A 15497-nucleotide genomic window follows, 5' to 3' on the forward strand; every position below is an offset into this window, starting at 1 on the left:
TGTTTGGCTTTCTATGACTCACCCTGTTAGGTTAAGCTTTGACAGTATCCACAGTACCTCTAGCATGGTGTGATTTCTTCCTTACTTTGGAATGTACAGGGAACTTATGTTGGTTAAGCTGTATACGTTGCGTCCGATCATTCTTCAGCATTGTCAACTTCCTGGGGAGATCCTTCCAACAAGCAATGGTAAGTGGAATGATCATTTCATCCACACCTAGTCGTGATCATTACTAATTTCACAGTAACATCACAAACCTGAAACACTTGCAACATAATGTACCCTAAAACAGAAAAACCAAATATAGAACGCAATAAAGTAAAATAACAAAATTATTAGTAACATAACAAAATACTGAAAATAACAATACTAAAAATAACATAAAATCTCCCTCACACTTGAACTAAACATTGACCTCAATGTTTGCGAACAAGAGCAAAGGAGGAAACTCAGAGTACTCTACTGAGGAGGTGGGTGTGGAAAATGTAGCATCAATTGCCACATCATGTTGCTCATCTCATCCAACATTGCCCCCTGTCGGGCTTGCTCGATACCTTGCCGTTGTTGCTCCTTCCTTAAGTCGCCCAACTCAGTTTGTACCCACGTCCATTGGTCAGTGGACCAGGAAGAGGATCCTGCGTCCTGCTGGGTAGGCTCCTGATGTGGGGGTACAAACTGTTCCTGAGGTTCCTCTTCTTCTGCCTCTGTGGCATCCACATGGTCGCCTGCAAACTGCTCACCTGCAGCAAAATGCTCAGTATCGTGACCTTCCTCAATGTTGGGGTCATCACTTACATACATCCAGTTTGTACAGTCAATAATACTAACTCTGTCCAGATTCGGAAGAGCCATAATAAACCGTTTATGGATAAGCACATAATAATAAGTGGTAGCAACGACAATCATACCTTATGTTAGAGCTGACATGTCAACTTTGGTTTTACCTGCAATTGGCGTGTCTTCGAGTAAAACCGCCTGATACCTGAAATGTTCAGCAATTTGGGTAATCATGCCGCCGACGGAGATGCCTCCAGAGTCTGCTCGGCCAACCCTGCCCAGATAATCAGCTGCAAAGGCAGCTACATTGATGACTTTGTTTTGTGCCATCGAGTACATAAAAAATAATTCCCTCTGTGTGGCTACCCCTGTGCCATTAACTCTTACAAACACTGTGTAGGCCAAACCCTTCTGAGCATAACAAAAACATGGATTCTGGATGCCAGAGGCCTTAGCACCCTTGGAGGTGTAATCCGTCCTCCCTGTGATGGGAATCCTGAAATCCTTTGGCGAGAACCCATCTGGGACCGCTACTGGTCCGTACAGTGGGAGTCGAAGTATCCCTACCAATTCTTCCATAGACAATTCATGATAGTTATTAAACAGGCGGAAACGCAAAGTCCCAAAATAGTACCTGGTAGTGTCGATCCATCTCTTTTCGAGTTGGAATTCCAGCGTGCTGAGGAATTCGAGCGTGATGCACTCATATGTCGGTGTTTCTAGGCTCATAAACTCCAACATCCCTAAGACGTGGAACATCCTATACACCTCAATTTTTAGCCCTAAAGCGTTCAGAGTGTGCTCGCACATATACCTGGTAGGCGTGAGCTTCCCTTTCCGGTAGACTTGATACCGCTTTTCCTGTTCTGTATTGTCAAAGAGGATGTTGTGCATATTTGGGTTCCGACTTGGTCGCTTCCGTGACCTTGACATCTCAGCAAGTTGTTGCTTTCCGGTGAAAATTCTCCTCGGGGGAATTTTGGACCTGTAAAAAAATAGAAAATTTTGATATAGGGAGTTAGAAAATTCTGAAACTGTGGTTAGAACGAGGATGACGAATGGAGTATTATTTGTGAAGGGTGTTATGGAGATAGGGTAGTGGAAGTAGTGGTTATGGAAGCTTTGAGGGAGGAGTTTTAATGGAGTTTTGTAAGGGTTTAGAGAGAGAGAATGATAAGGATGAGGTTTATGAGAGAGAAGGTGGAAAAGTTATGGAAAAACTATGTAATGATAAGGTACAAAGTGGGTAAAGTGTGGTTAAGAAAGGATTAAAAGGTGGGGCCCACATAAATTTAAAAAATTCAAAAATCTCGTCTGCCTGACACGACCGCCCGTGTCAGGCCACTGCCACGCTAAATCTCCCATTTTTCTTCGGTGCTCCTGACACGGCCCATGTCAGCTGACACGGGTGGTCGTGTCAGGCCACTGCCACGCCTCAAATGTGCTCAACCTTTAGTGCTCCTGACACGGCCCGTGTCAGTTGACACAACCCGTGTCAGGCCACTGCGACGCCCCAAATATGCTCAACCTTCAGTGCTCCTGACACGACCTGTGTCAGTTGACATGGCCCCTGTCAGGCCACTATTTTTTTCTCTGTTTCCACATTTGACCAAGCTACTGACATGGCCCGTGTCAGCTGACACGGGCACCCGTGTCAGGCTGCACTTTTGGCCGTTTTTCAGATTTTTCTTCCGTTCAACCTCCGATCACGTTATTTTTCCGTTCAACGTGACTTAGGCATTTATTGAAGTGATTTTCCCCTCCTTTGTAGAGCCCCTGTGTAAACCTACAAACATACACAGATTGATTAAAATTAAAATTGTATGGGGTGACTCCCACAAAGCGCTTCGTTTAACGTCGCATGGCTCGACGGTCCTTCGTCTTTTCAGGTAAGACGGATTTTGTCTATCAGACCACCCTCCTGGTCTTGTAGGATCGGTTTGACTCTCTACCCATTTACCTTGAACATGTTCGCGTTTGCCGAATTTCTTAGTTCAACGGCTCCATGCGGGAATACTTTTTATATCATAAAGGGTCCCAACCATCTCGATTTTAGTTTCCTAGGGAACAACTTCAACCTTGAATTAAATAGTAATTCTAGTTGTCCTTCCTGAAGTTCTTTCTTCTGAATGCGCCGGTCGTGCCATGTTTTGGTTTATTCTTTGTATATCTTGGCATTCTCATAAGCTCGATTTCTGAATTCTTCTAGCTCTTGTAATTGAAGAATCCGGGATTTCCCCGCTTTGGAAAAATCATAGTTGAGAAATTTGGTAGCCCAGAATGCCATGTGCTCGAGTTCGAGCGGTAAATGATAAGCTTTACTGTAGACCATTTGGTACGGGGACATACCTATGGGGGTTTTGAACGCTGTTCTGTATGCCCATACTGCATCCTCTAGCTTGATCGACCAATCTTTTCGTGATGCAGAAACTGTCTTTTCCAGAATCTGTTTTATCTGCCGATTTGACACTTCCACTTGTCCACTTGTCTGGGGATGGTACGGTGTGGCCGTTTTATGCTTTATATTGTATTTCCTTAGCAGGTTCTCCATTAGCTTGTTCATAAAGTGGGTACCTTCGTCACTAATTAGTGCTCTTGGTACCCCAAACCGAGCGAAGATACAATTCTTTAGGAAATTGATCACCACTTTCGCATCATTCGTGGGCAGTGCTACTGCTTCCACCTATTTTGACACATAGTCAACTACGACCAAAATGTATTTCTTTCCAAAGGACGGTGGGAAGGGTCCCATAAAATCTATTCCCCACACATCGAACAGTTCTACCTCTAACATGGAATTCTGAGGCATCTGATTTCTCTTTGATATGTTACCTGTTCTCTGACATCTGCCACACTCTTTTACTATCTCTTGTGCATCTCTGAACAGTGTAGGCCAGTACAGTCCAAACTGGAGGACTTTTGCTACGGTTCTGTCTCCGCTAAAATTTCCTCCATATTCTGAGTTGTGACAAGCTTTGAGGATGTCCCTTTGCTCTTCCTCCGGAACACATCTCCTCACCAGGCCATCTATTCCCTTTTTGTACAAGAACGGATCGTTCCACACATAAAACTTGCAATCATGCAAAAACTTTTTTCTTTTGTTAGAGTCAAAATCATCTGGTATTAGTCCACCTACCACAAAGTTCGCGTAATCTGCGAACCATAAGATATGCGTAACGGCTAGGATACGTTCGTCGGTGAACTCATCTCTGATGGGGTGTGTTTCTTCTCTTTCTTAAATCAGAGTCATCTGAGACAGGTGATCAGTAACATTGTTTTCACTCCCCTTTTTGTCTCTGATTTCCAGGTCGAACTCTTGTAGTAGTAGGATCCATCGTAGAAACCTTGGTTTTGATTCCTGTTTGGCAAAAAGATATTTTAAAGTTGCATGGTCAGTATACACAATTACCTTTGATCCCAACAAATAGGATATGAACTCGTCAAAAGCATACACAACCGCAAGGAGCTCTTGTTCGGTGGTTGCATAGTTTATTTGAGCGGGGTTCAATACGTGGCTTGCATAGTAGGTCACATGCAGAAGCTTCTCCTTTCGTTGCCCTAATACTTCCCCTACTGCATTATCACTAACATCGCACATTATCTCAAAAGGGAGAGACCAATCAGGGGCAATAACTATGGAGGCTGACACAAGTTCCTTCTTCAGGGTTTCGAAGGCTTACCTACACTCTTTGTCAAAAAGGAACGGTGTATCTTTCACCAGTAGACTAGTTAGTGGTTTTGCGATCTTAGAGAAATCTCTTATGAACCTGCGGTAGAACCCCATATGTCCCAAGAAGCTTCAGATTCTTTTTTCATTTACCGGAGGTGGTAAATTTGATATTACCTCAACTTTTGCTATGCCCACTTCGATACCTCGGATGGGAATCTTGTGTCTTAACACTATCCTTTCACGCACCATGAAATGACACTTTTCCCAATTCAGGATCAAATTTGTTTGCTGGCATCTTTCTAACACAAGTGACAAGTTAGTTAAACATTTATCAAATGAAGAATCGAATACTGAAAAGTCATCCAAAAATACTTCCATATGCTTTTCGAGCATGTCAGCAAAGATTGATGTCATACACCTTTGAAAAGTGGCAGGTGCGTTGCACAACCCAAATGACATTCTTCTATAAGCGAAAGTACCATATGGGCATGTGAAGGTAGTCTTCTCTTGATCTTCAGGAGAAACCGCAATCTGGTTGTACCCCGAATACCCATCTAGGAAACAATAGTAGTCGTGTCCGGCTAACCTTTCCAACATTTGATTAATGAGTGGTAAGGGAAAGTGGTCCTTTCGTGTTGCCATGTTTAGTCTCCTGTAGTTGATGCACACTCTCCAACCTGTAACAGTTCGGGTTGGAATTAACTCATTCTTCTCATTTTTTATCACCGTAGTGGCCCCTTTTTTTGGTACCACATGGACTGGACTTACCCATGAGATGTCGGAAATAGGATAAAATAATCCCGCATCCAACAATTTTACAACCTCTTTGCGTACCACTTCTTTCATGGTTGGGTTAAGTATTCGTTGTAGTTGCACCACCGACTTGTGATCATCTTCCATTAAGATCTTGTGCATGCAAACGGTCGGGCTTATACCTTTTAAATCCTTGATTGCCCATCCAATTGCGCCTTTGTATTTTTTTAGCACTTGAATGAGTTCTACTTCTTGGACACTTTGTAGTCTGGCATTGATAATAGTTGGGCATTTTTTTCCAGTATCCAAAAATACATACTTCAGATTTGTAGGTGGATGCTTCAGATTTACCCCTGTTTTGGGTTCTTCAGTGACATCAGATGGTGGTGGTGGTCTTAAATCTTCCCACCGGTGTGGTTTAGATCTAATCCATTCAGATTGTTTTTCTATCATAACGAACACCTCAGAATCCCCCCCATCTTCATCACTTTCAAAAATCGATAGACTTAAGACACATTCTAATGATGATTTAGGCATAAGCTTTTCAATTTCTTGAGCAATTACCTGATCTGTTATCTCTACAGTGTGGCTTGTGCCAACATCATCTTTGTATTGCATTGTGTTCCGCACATCTATCTTTAACTCTTGATCATAGAATTTGAGGGTCATTGTTCCTTCCTCTATGTCTATCATATATCGTCCTATCTCCAAGAATGGTCTTCCCAATATGAGAGGAATCTCCTCATCTTCGGGCATTTCCAGAATGACGAAGTCAACTGGGAAAACAAACTTGTCAATTTTTACAAGAACGTCTTCCACAATCCCATAAGGTCGTCTAACAGAGCGATCCGCAAACTGAAGTGTCATTCGGGTATCTTGAACGGTGCCAATGCCTAATTTCTTTTAGATGGATAGTGGCATCAGGCTTACACTTGCTCCTAAGTCAATCAGAGCCTTTTTGAATTTTCTATCACCTATAGTGCATGGAATAGTAACCGATCCCCTATCTTTCTTTTTCACTGGAATTTTCATACCTTGAAGAATGACACTACATGTTTCAGTTAGGATGATCGGGTCTATATCAGTGGAACGCTTTTTGGAGATGATGTCTTTCATGAACTTGGCATATATTGGCATTTGTTCTAATGCCTTAGAAAAAGGGATGTTTATTTCAATTTTTTTGAACATTTCCAGGAACCTCTCAATTTTTTTCATGTTGATCTTTCTTCTTCTATCTTGGAGGGTAAGGGAGTTTGATGACTGGTTTTGGAACTTTTTCTTTCTCCTTGACAGGTGGCAGTACCACTTCTTCACCTTGGTCCTTGGTTTCCTTGATTTCTAAATCCACTTCTAACAATCCATCTTCCTCCATACTGTTTTCTTCCGTTGACTTCCCACTTCGGGTTATGATAACGTTAACATTGTTATGTTCCCGCGGATTTGTTACCGTACCACTTGGTAGGGTACCCGGGGCTTGAGAATTTGAAGCTAACTGTTGTGCTATCTGAACCATTTAGACTTCGAGATTTTTTATGGAGGCAGTGGTGTTTTTCTGATTGGTTCTAGTTTCTTCTTGAAACTGCATGCTGTGGGCGGCTAATTTTTCAATGGCAATTTCCCATTCATCCTTTTTAGGTGCATGTTGTTGCTGTTGTTGATACTGAGTCTGATATAGCCCTGTACCTTGTTGCGGAACATTCCCTCTCTGATCTTTCCAAGAGAAATTCAGATGATTCTTCAACCTGGGTTGTAAGTGTTAAAGTAAGGATTATTCTGCTTCAAGAATTTGATCTCTTCAATTTGTTGGGGGGTAGCAAAGCAATAGACCGTGTGATGAGGTCCATTACAGATTTCACAAGTGCTAGCCTGAGGCGGCTGGACCTAAGATATTTGTTGAGTACCTATATTCATAACTTTCAACTTCTTGTCTACTTCGATAGCAACTGTGTTTTCCAGACAGATTTTATTTGTCTCTAATTTCAGATCAATTACCTCTTTTGGCTGACTAGTACACCTGTCGTATAATTCTAGATGCTCATTGGCAACTATTGCTTCAATAATCCTTTTAATATTAGTGGATGTTGAGAAATTTGTTGAGCCACCAGCTACTGTATCAATCAACTGTTTTGTTTTTATTTTCAGCCCGTTAACGAACATCTGCATTTGTTCGGTCTGATCCATATTATGATTTGGACATGCTACTAAGACCCTTTTGAATCTTTTGTAGGCGTCTCCCAATGATTCACCATCATTCTGTTTGAAGTTAAGGATTTCATACCTTTTTCTCAGGAATACTGATGCTGGAAAGTACTCATTTAAGAAAGTAGTTTCCATCTCTTCCCATGATGTGATACTGCCGACCGAAAGAGAGTAGAACCATTCTGCCGCATCTTCAACTAAAGTTAATGGGAACATTCTTAATTTTTTTGCTTCATCGGTATGACCATCAATTTTCAACGTGGTGCTCATGGTCACAAATCTTTGCATGTGTTTGTTGGCATCTTCATTAACCTTTCCGGTGAAAGGTTTTCTTTCCAATTGATTGATTGTCCTAGGATGTAGTTGAAAATTAGTCACATTCACCGGTTGGTTGACAAGGGTCGATCGACCACCCGGTGCGTTTGCACCTCCATAGTCACCTAGGAGTCTTTCCGGAGGTGAAGGAGGTGGATTTGGAGGAACATCAACCATTGGTTCTTTGAATTCGGCGTGATCAAAGGTACTTTCTTCTTTGGAATCCACTCTTGTGTTCCTGCGTCTTCGGTGAAGGGTTCTCTCGATCTCTGCCTCAAAAAGAAATTCAGTTGAGGGTTCTCCTCGCATACACAAATTAGTAATTTATAAATGACAGAAAAATAATTTTATTACAGAGCAGCAAAATTTTAATTGAACTTAAAATTAAACTCTATATTTTGGAAGTCCCCGACAACGGTGCCAAAAACATGATCAGAAAAATAGCAAGTGTACTATTTTGCCTATTATAGTAATAACAAGAAATTTCCCGAATGTCGATCTCAAGGACTGCACGTCAATATCGAGTTCAAATTATCATTCAATTAAACAAAAAGTATGAATTGGGTTTTTAGATTCAAAATTATAAAAATAAAGGCAAAGGTAAATAAGAATGAAAATAAGGGTTTGCAAGGTAAGAGGAACAATGTCAGGGAAGGTGTATGATTTATCCCTGTAATAACTCTGAGTCACTATTGCATCAACAAATATCAATTACTACCAGTTCTCAAGGGTATTTTCTCCCAAGTCTTTGGTGAGAAAACCTTTAATCAATCTACCCTAATTTCTATGTCCATAGGCAATTAAGGCGAAGTTAAGCTTCATTATATCAAGAACACTCTGGTTCATACAAGGTATCCCTAGTCCTAGGTGATATCTACTGCAGAGTAACCTTATGAAAACCTTATCAATGACGGTCTAGCCTAATTGATAACCACAAAACAATCTCGATTGGTCCGAAAGAAAAAGCATTAAACACATCAAAAGGTTACCGTAAGAATAATATTATAAATGAAAAAGTATACTCAAATTCGTTATAATTCTAAATCAGGGACACCCCATAGCATTGGGGGGTTTAGCTACTCATTTTGTTCAAAACAATTGCAACATAAAAATTACACATTACAAGTATTTGGTTGACTTCGATCTTCAATCGCTTCCGCTCATGAAAACCTTCAGCTCTCCGAACTCCTTGCTCTCTGTAATACTTGATTGCTTGACAATACTGTGTTTTGCCTCATTCCAAGATGATATTTTCTTTGGTAGAAGGTTCTCTTATATAGTGTAAATTCCAAGCAATAGGTGGACATGTCCAAAAATCTCTCTATAAGCCCGATACTCAAAAGCCCGATTAAAAAGGGAAAATTTTGGTCTTGGGCTGACACGGTCCGTGTCAGCTGACACGGCCCGTGCCAGCTGACACGGGTGGCCGTGTCAGCTCACTGCTTCCTGTCATACGCCCATGTCGCTTGACACGGTTGGGGACAAGGCCTGACAGGGGTGGCCGTGTCAGGCTATTGTTTTTTCTTTTCATGCTCTTTCTTCTTGATACGGCTCGTGTCAGGTGACACAGGTGGCCGTGTCAGGTGATACGGGTGGCCGTGTCAGTCCTCCTATACCGGGGTTTTTCATTCCTTTGCTTGCCGGAATTCTGCATTGTCTCGCTCCGAGTTCCTCGGTTCTTCTACCTGGACCTGTTGGACAAAAACACAGACATCCCACACGTAAAATCACAAAAATATAAGTAAAATATGACAATGAATGGAAATTCTTAATTATTATACGGAAAGTAAAATTGTCATGGAAAGTACCAAAATGTTTGCACAATGTCTCAAAATCCCCGGTTTCTTGTCGGATCAGTAACAAGAACTTAATGAAAATGGTGACTGATCAACCTTCATAAGTCAAGATACCGTGATTGGTGAATTTTTTTCCTGGGATTGGACTCCTGGTGATGCAATAAATAAGCCTTTGATGAGTGATGGTGTCGATGAAGAAAATGATGAAGTCGAAGTCGAAGCAGTAGATGATACTCCAACAACAGTTAGAGTCGAAGATGATAATAGAGTCGAAGTCTAAACAAATAATCGAGAGGGTGTGGCTAGCACAAGCCAAAGACCTCAAATAACCTGAGTAGTCCCAGCAAGGCTTCAATATTGTGAAGTGGTTGGTGATGATTGTCATACATCGATTTTGGTCCTGAATCTTTTATGTTTTCACTTTTGTTTAGCACGTAAGCATAAAACATTCTCGGCATCCCAAGTGACAAGCCAGAAGTTTGTTTCCAGTGCTCAGACTGAAGGTTGTTCATGACTTATTATCCCCAGCATGGGTCGTTGGCCCACGTGCCGCCTCAATTATCATTTTCCCTATTTCTGCCGATGCTGACAGGCATGAAGTTTCCGGTATCCAGACCGAAGTGGCATTCAGGCCAGTTTCCGGTATCCAGACCGAAGTGGCATTCAGGCCAATTTTCCGGTATTCAGACCGAAGTGGCATTCAGGCCAATTTTCCGGTATTCAGACCGAAGTGGCATTCAGGCCAATTTTCCGGTATTCAGACCGAAGTGGCATTCAGGCCAGTTTTTCCGATATTCAGATTGAAGAAGTTTCCGACATTCAGGTCGATGCAACTTGTGGCATTCAGGCCATTTTCCGGTATCCAGACCGAAGTGGCGTTCAGGCCAGTTTTTTCCGATTTTCAGATCGAAGAAGTTTCCGACAATCAGGTCGAAGCCCTTATGGCATTCAGGCCAGTTTCCGATATTCAGATTGAAGAAGTTTCCGACATTCAGGTCGATGCAACTTGTGGCATTCAGGCCAGTTTCCGGTATCCAGACCGAAGTGGCACTCAGGCCAGTTTCCGATTTTCAGATCGAAGAAGTTTCCGACATTCAGGTCGATGCAACTTGTGGCATTCAGGCCAGTTTCCGGTATCCAAACCGAAGTGGCATTCAAGCCAGTTTTCGATTTTCATATCGAAGAAGTTTTCGACGATCAAGTCGAAGTACTTGTGGCATTCAGGCCAGTTTTCCGATTTCCAGATCGAAGTGGTGTTCAGACCAGATTTCCGGTGATCAGACCAACATTGATACTCTCATATTCCGATGCTTAGTGTTCAGACTAATGTGCGGCGTTCAGGCCATGGGTATTCCTGTGTTACCATTTATTTTGGTATCCATGTCAACTTTCTATTTCGGTACTCAGGCCGATTTTCACCGTACCAGACGGATTATTCTTTTGAGATTGCTTCTTTAACGATTCTGACAGGCATTGCTTCATAGGGATTCAGGATCAAAATCCGGGTCTTCTTAGTATTTAACCATCTCCCACTATGATCATATGAAGAACGTCCTGCTTCATATTCTCTAATTGAAGACGCTTAAATAGGGGCAACTGTCATACCCCGATTTTGGTCCTGAATCTTTTATGTTTTCACTTTTGTTTAGCACGTTTGGCCTAACCTTACTCTGGTCTTATATGAGGATTGGTCTTGGTCCAAAGTCATGGTGTGGTTCATGTGATTGTTAATACTCATATGGTCTTGGTCATCCAAACAACCAAGCTTCTTGTGTTTCAAGCCACTTGCTAGTCATGTTATTGGTTCATGGATACTATGTCAAAACCCTAACCTTATGGTCTCATTTCATGGCCTTGTTCATGTGCATTATCAGTCAAGTTATTTTTCAAAAGTCAAACATTCAAGTCATAAATAAACCAATGGTAAAACCAAATTTCAAATCATTTTTCAAACCATTTCAATCCATTTCATGTCATTTTAAGCCATTACATTTGATTCTACACAAGAAAATACAAGTCTTGACAATTTTTGACCAATTATTGACTTTGGTCAACAGTTGACTTTTTGGTCAACATTGACCAAAGTCACCCAAAATCCAAAAACTCTAAAATTTCACCATAACCATTTATTCAATGTCCATTTACAAAGAAACTACAAAGGAAATTGAATTTTGACCATTTTGTTGACTTTGGTCAACAGTTGACTTTTTTGCCAACTTTGACCAAAGTTAACCTTCCCATTTTTGACCCTCTTAAACCTAACCCTTCCATTTCCATGAACCTTCTCCTCACGCTCCAACAGACGATTTCGTAGAGTTGAATGACTTGCATATCCAACTTTAAAAATTGGCATTGGATCAAAGATTAAGAACAACAACTTATCTGCAATCAGGTTGTTTTATTAGAAGTTGTGCTAAGGTTTAGCTTGTACTTGAAGCGTATTTCATAGTTTTGCATAGAGAGAATGTGTTATATTGGGTCTCATGGTGTTGCAGCTCTGCATAGATACAAATATAGTGGTGTAGATCATTCCTATGTGGCAAAATATATACTACAGCCCTTCTGGACTCGCTTTGTTCACTTTTTCCCCCTATGGATGCCTCCAAACATGATAACTCTGATGGGCTTTATGTTTTTATTATTGTCTGCAATGCTTGGCTATATATACTCACCTCATTTGGACTCACCTCCTCCAAGATGGGTTCATTTTGCACATGGGCTACTTTTGTTTTTATACCAGACACTTGACGCTGTTGACGGGAAGCAAGCTAGACGGACAAATTCTTCAAGTCCATTGGGGGAGCTGTTTGATCATGGGTGTGATGCACTTGCTTGTACATTTGAAGCACTTGCTTTTGGGAGCACATCCATGTGTGGAAGAAGTACTTTCTGGTGGTGGTTAATATCTGCAATTACATTTTATCTTGCAACCTGGGAGCACTATTTCACCAATACACTTACTGCCTGTTGTAAATGGGCCTACAGAGGGTCTTATGATAATTTACTTTGCTCACTTTTTCATTGCTGTCGTTGGTGCTGAGTGGTGGGCTCAGCAATTTGGAAAGTCTTTGCCTTTTTTGAATTGGTTGTCGGTTCTTGCTGATGTCCCAACATTCACAGCTATATTGTGTTTGATGATAACTTTTGGTGTTATACCAACAGTCGCATTCAATGTTATTAATGTTTCTAAAGTTGTTGCAATCAAGAAAATGAAGAAAAAGTATTACTCTTGGGAGGAGTGTGTAAACTTAAGTGAAGTCAATTCATTACGAAAATGAACCACCCAAATATTGTGAAATTGAAGGAAGTTATTCGAGAAAGTGACATTCTGTACTTTGTTTTTGAGTACATGGAATGCAATCTATACCAACTTATGAAAGACAGGGAAAAATTGTTCTCTGAAAGTGAAATTAGAAGCTGGTGTTTTCAAGTTTTCCAAGGTCTGGCTTACATGCATCAGCGTGGTTACTTCCATCGCGACCTTAAACCTGAAAATTTGCTGGTTTCTAAGGATATTATCAAAATTGCTGATTTTGGCCTTGCCCGAGAGATCAATTCACAACCACCCTACACTGAGTATGTCTCCACATGATGGTATCGTGCTCCTGAAGTGCTGCTTCAGTCTTATATCTATAATGCCAAAGTTGACATGTGGGCAATGGGTGCTATAATGGCCAGCCACTGAATCATGGGCAGTTGGACTCAAACTTGCAAGAGATATTAATTATCAGTTTCCACAGCTTGCTGGCGTAAACCTTTCTTCATTGATCCCATCTGCAAGTGATCATGCAATCAACCTTATCCAATCACTTTGCTCTTGGGATCCCTGCAAGAGGCCAACAGCTTTAGAGGCCCTTTAACATCCTTTCTTCAAGAGCTGTTTTTTTACATCCCTCCATCGCTTCGCACCAGAGCAGTAACCAGAACTCCTCCATCTTCCGGAAGAACAACCGTGACAGTAAGAATATCCTGCAGCAGCAAATCCAAGCAAGGCCAGGGCGCATTAAAACCAAGCATGAGAATTATAAAACTAAAATCATAACAAGCAATTAACTAATTCACAACTTGCAATGCGGAGCAACCAAAGGCATGATGATGCAAATAGACCATCCTGAATCACACAAGTTGTGCAGTAGACCTAACACAATCAAAGATTTCAAGCCAACATCAACCTTGAGCAATAGAAACTCTACCTTGGTTCAGCTATGGCACAAAAACAGACAAATGCATTCCAAGTTTTAGATGACAGCATATCACAAGTCTACTGCAACTGGCCTGTAATCAAAACAAAATATCTAAAGACATGAATGCTAACAAGCCATACCAACAGTCATCATGCAAACAGGCCAACCAATTCACAATGCATCACAAACAAACCTGCAGTGTATCAGTTGTAGCTAAAGCATCAATTCACCATGACCTTAGCTTGCTACAGAAATTTAGAGGAAGCCTTGCAGACCAGTCATGACCTGCTACAAATATGACAACCATGGTCATTAACACCTACTGCAAGTCCACAAGGCCTACAACAAAAAGAATCGAGATAAATGAAATACTTCACACCCTTGGGTTTTTTTTAGCTGGTTTGATGATCTGGTCGCAGACAACTGATTTGCCCTTTTCTCTGTACAAAACTTTTGTGATTGAGGCTCGTCATGGTTTTAATAAGCAAACACCATGGTTATTCTTCAGGGACATGATAAAAGGCATTTTTCTTTCCATAATAATTGGCCCTCCTATTGTGGTTGCAATCATTGTAATAGTACAGAAAGGAGGTCCATACTTGGCCATCTATCTCTGGGCATTTATGTTTGGTCTTTCTCTTGCGATGCTGACTATTTATCCAATTCTAATTGCTCCACTCTTCAATAAGTTCACTCCTCTTCCAGATGGTCCACTCAGGGAAAAAATTGAGAAACTTGCTTCGTCCCTCAAGTTTCCATTAAAGAAGTTGTTTGTTGTTGATGGATCCACAAGATCAAGTCACAGCAATGCCTATATGTATGGATTCTTCAAGAACAAGAGGATTGTGCTTTATGACACATTAGTTCAACAGTGCAAAAACGATTAGGAAATTGTTGCTGTTGTTGCCCATGATCTGTTCCAAAGTTTTGGGTTTGATTCACAGCCAGTTCTCATTGAACTCCTCCTCACCGATCCGGAACCCCTGTGACAGCCAAAGTTGCAAAATAATTACCAAGCAGTAAAATTTTAAAGAATTCCCAATTTGGCATCCAAACAAAACAGAGCAAGAAAGTACGAAGGTTCAGATTACCATTTTCGAACCTAGCATCAAAGAGGTCAATCCAATTTCTGAACATCCAAAGTGGTTGGCAGAATTACTCTTCTGGAACACAAAAGACGCCCTTTGAAACCCTAATCAGTGAGCATAAAAGGAGAAAAAGAAATCAGTGAGAAGAACAGAGAAAAACTTGGAGGCGAAGAGATTTTCAAATACAAAAACCCTAAAATTTGGAGGCGGACGCGATTTCAAGCGAATATAAGCTAATTCCAAAATCAAAGCCGAATCGGGATAAAAGAGGCGAGGGAAGAAGATTCGAGATTTACCTGAGTCATTATCGTCGCCGGAAGTAAGTTTTCATTTGGGGATTTTCCTTTTTACCTTTGATCGTAGCTCGCCTTTGGATGTGAGATTGTGAGCTGAGAGAGCGTTTGAGTGAGATTGAGAGTTAGGAGCGCGCTTGAGAGAGAAGTGTAAGGTTGGGAGAGAAGAAAGAGCGTGAGGGCGATACCGAGAGAAGAGAGAGCGAAGGAGTGAGTTTGGGAAAGAGAGATTCGTGAGATGGAGAGGACGAGGAGGAAGGCCTCTGTTACTATTCCGATTTATTTTTCTTTAATTTGTTTTAAACAGAGTTTTTTTGAAACCATTAAAATTTTGTTTAAACTTTCTAAATAGGTAATAAATATTTCCTCCTTTTCAATTCATATTCCCATTGAAAAACCCAACAGCCAAGCGGCTGGGTTTA

The 15497-nt window shown here is 41.2% G+C and overlaps 3 pseudogenes; all 3 read left to right on the forward strand.

The window, feature by feature from the left end:
• Window positions 1–11782: 11782 nt before the first annotated feature.
• LOC127104104 (choline/ethanolaminephosphotransferase 1-like) lies at window positions 11783–12749 on the forward strand (annotated as a pseudogene).
• A 14-nt stretch (window positions 12750–12763) lies between these two features.
• On the forward strand, window positions 12764–13552 carry LOC127104105 (cyclin-dependent kinase F-4-like; annotated as a pseudogene).
• Window positions 13553–13999: 447 nt separating this feature from the next.
• On the forward strand, window positions 14000–14683 carry LOC127104106 (CAAX prenyl protease 1 homolog; annotated as a pseudogene).
• Window positions 14684–15497: the final 814 nt, after the last annotated feature.

The sequence above is a fragment of the Lathyrus oleraceus genome, chromosome 7 (assembly GCF_024323335.1).
Source record: "Lathyrus oleraceus cultivar Zhongwan6 chromosome 7, CAAS_Psat_ZW6_1.0, whole genome shotgun sequence".
NCBI lineage: Eukaryota > Viridiplantae > Streptophyta > Magnoliopsida > Fabales > Fabaceae > Lathyrus > Lathyrus oleraceus.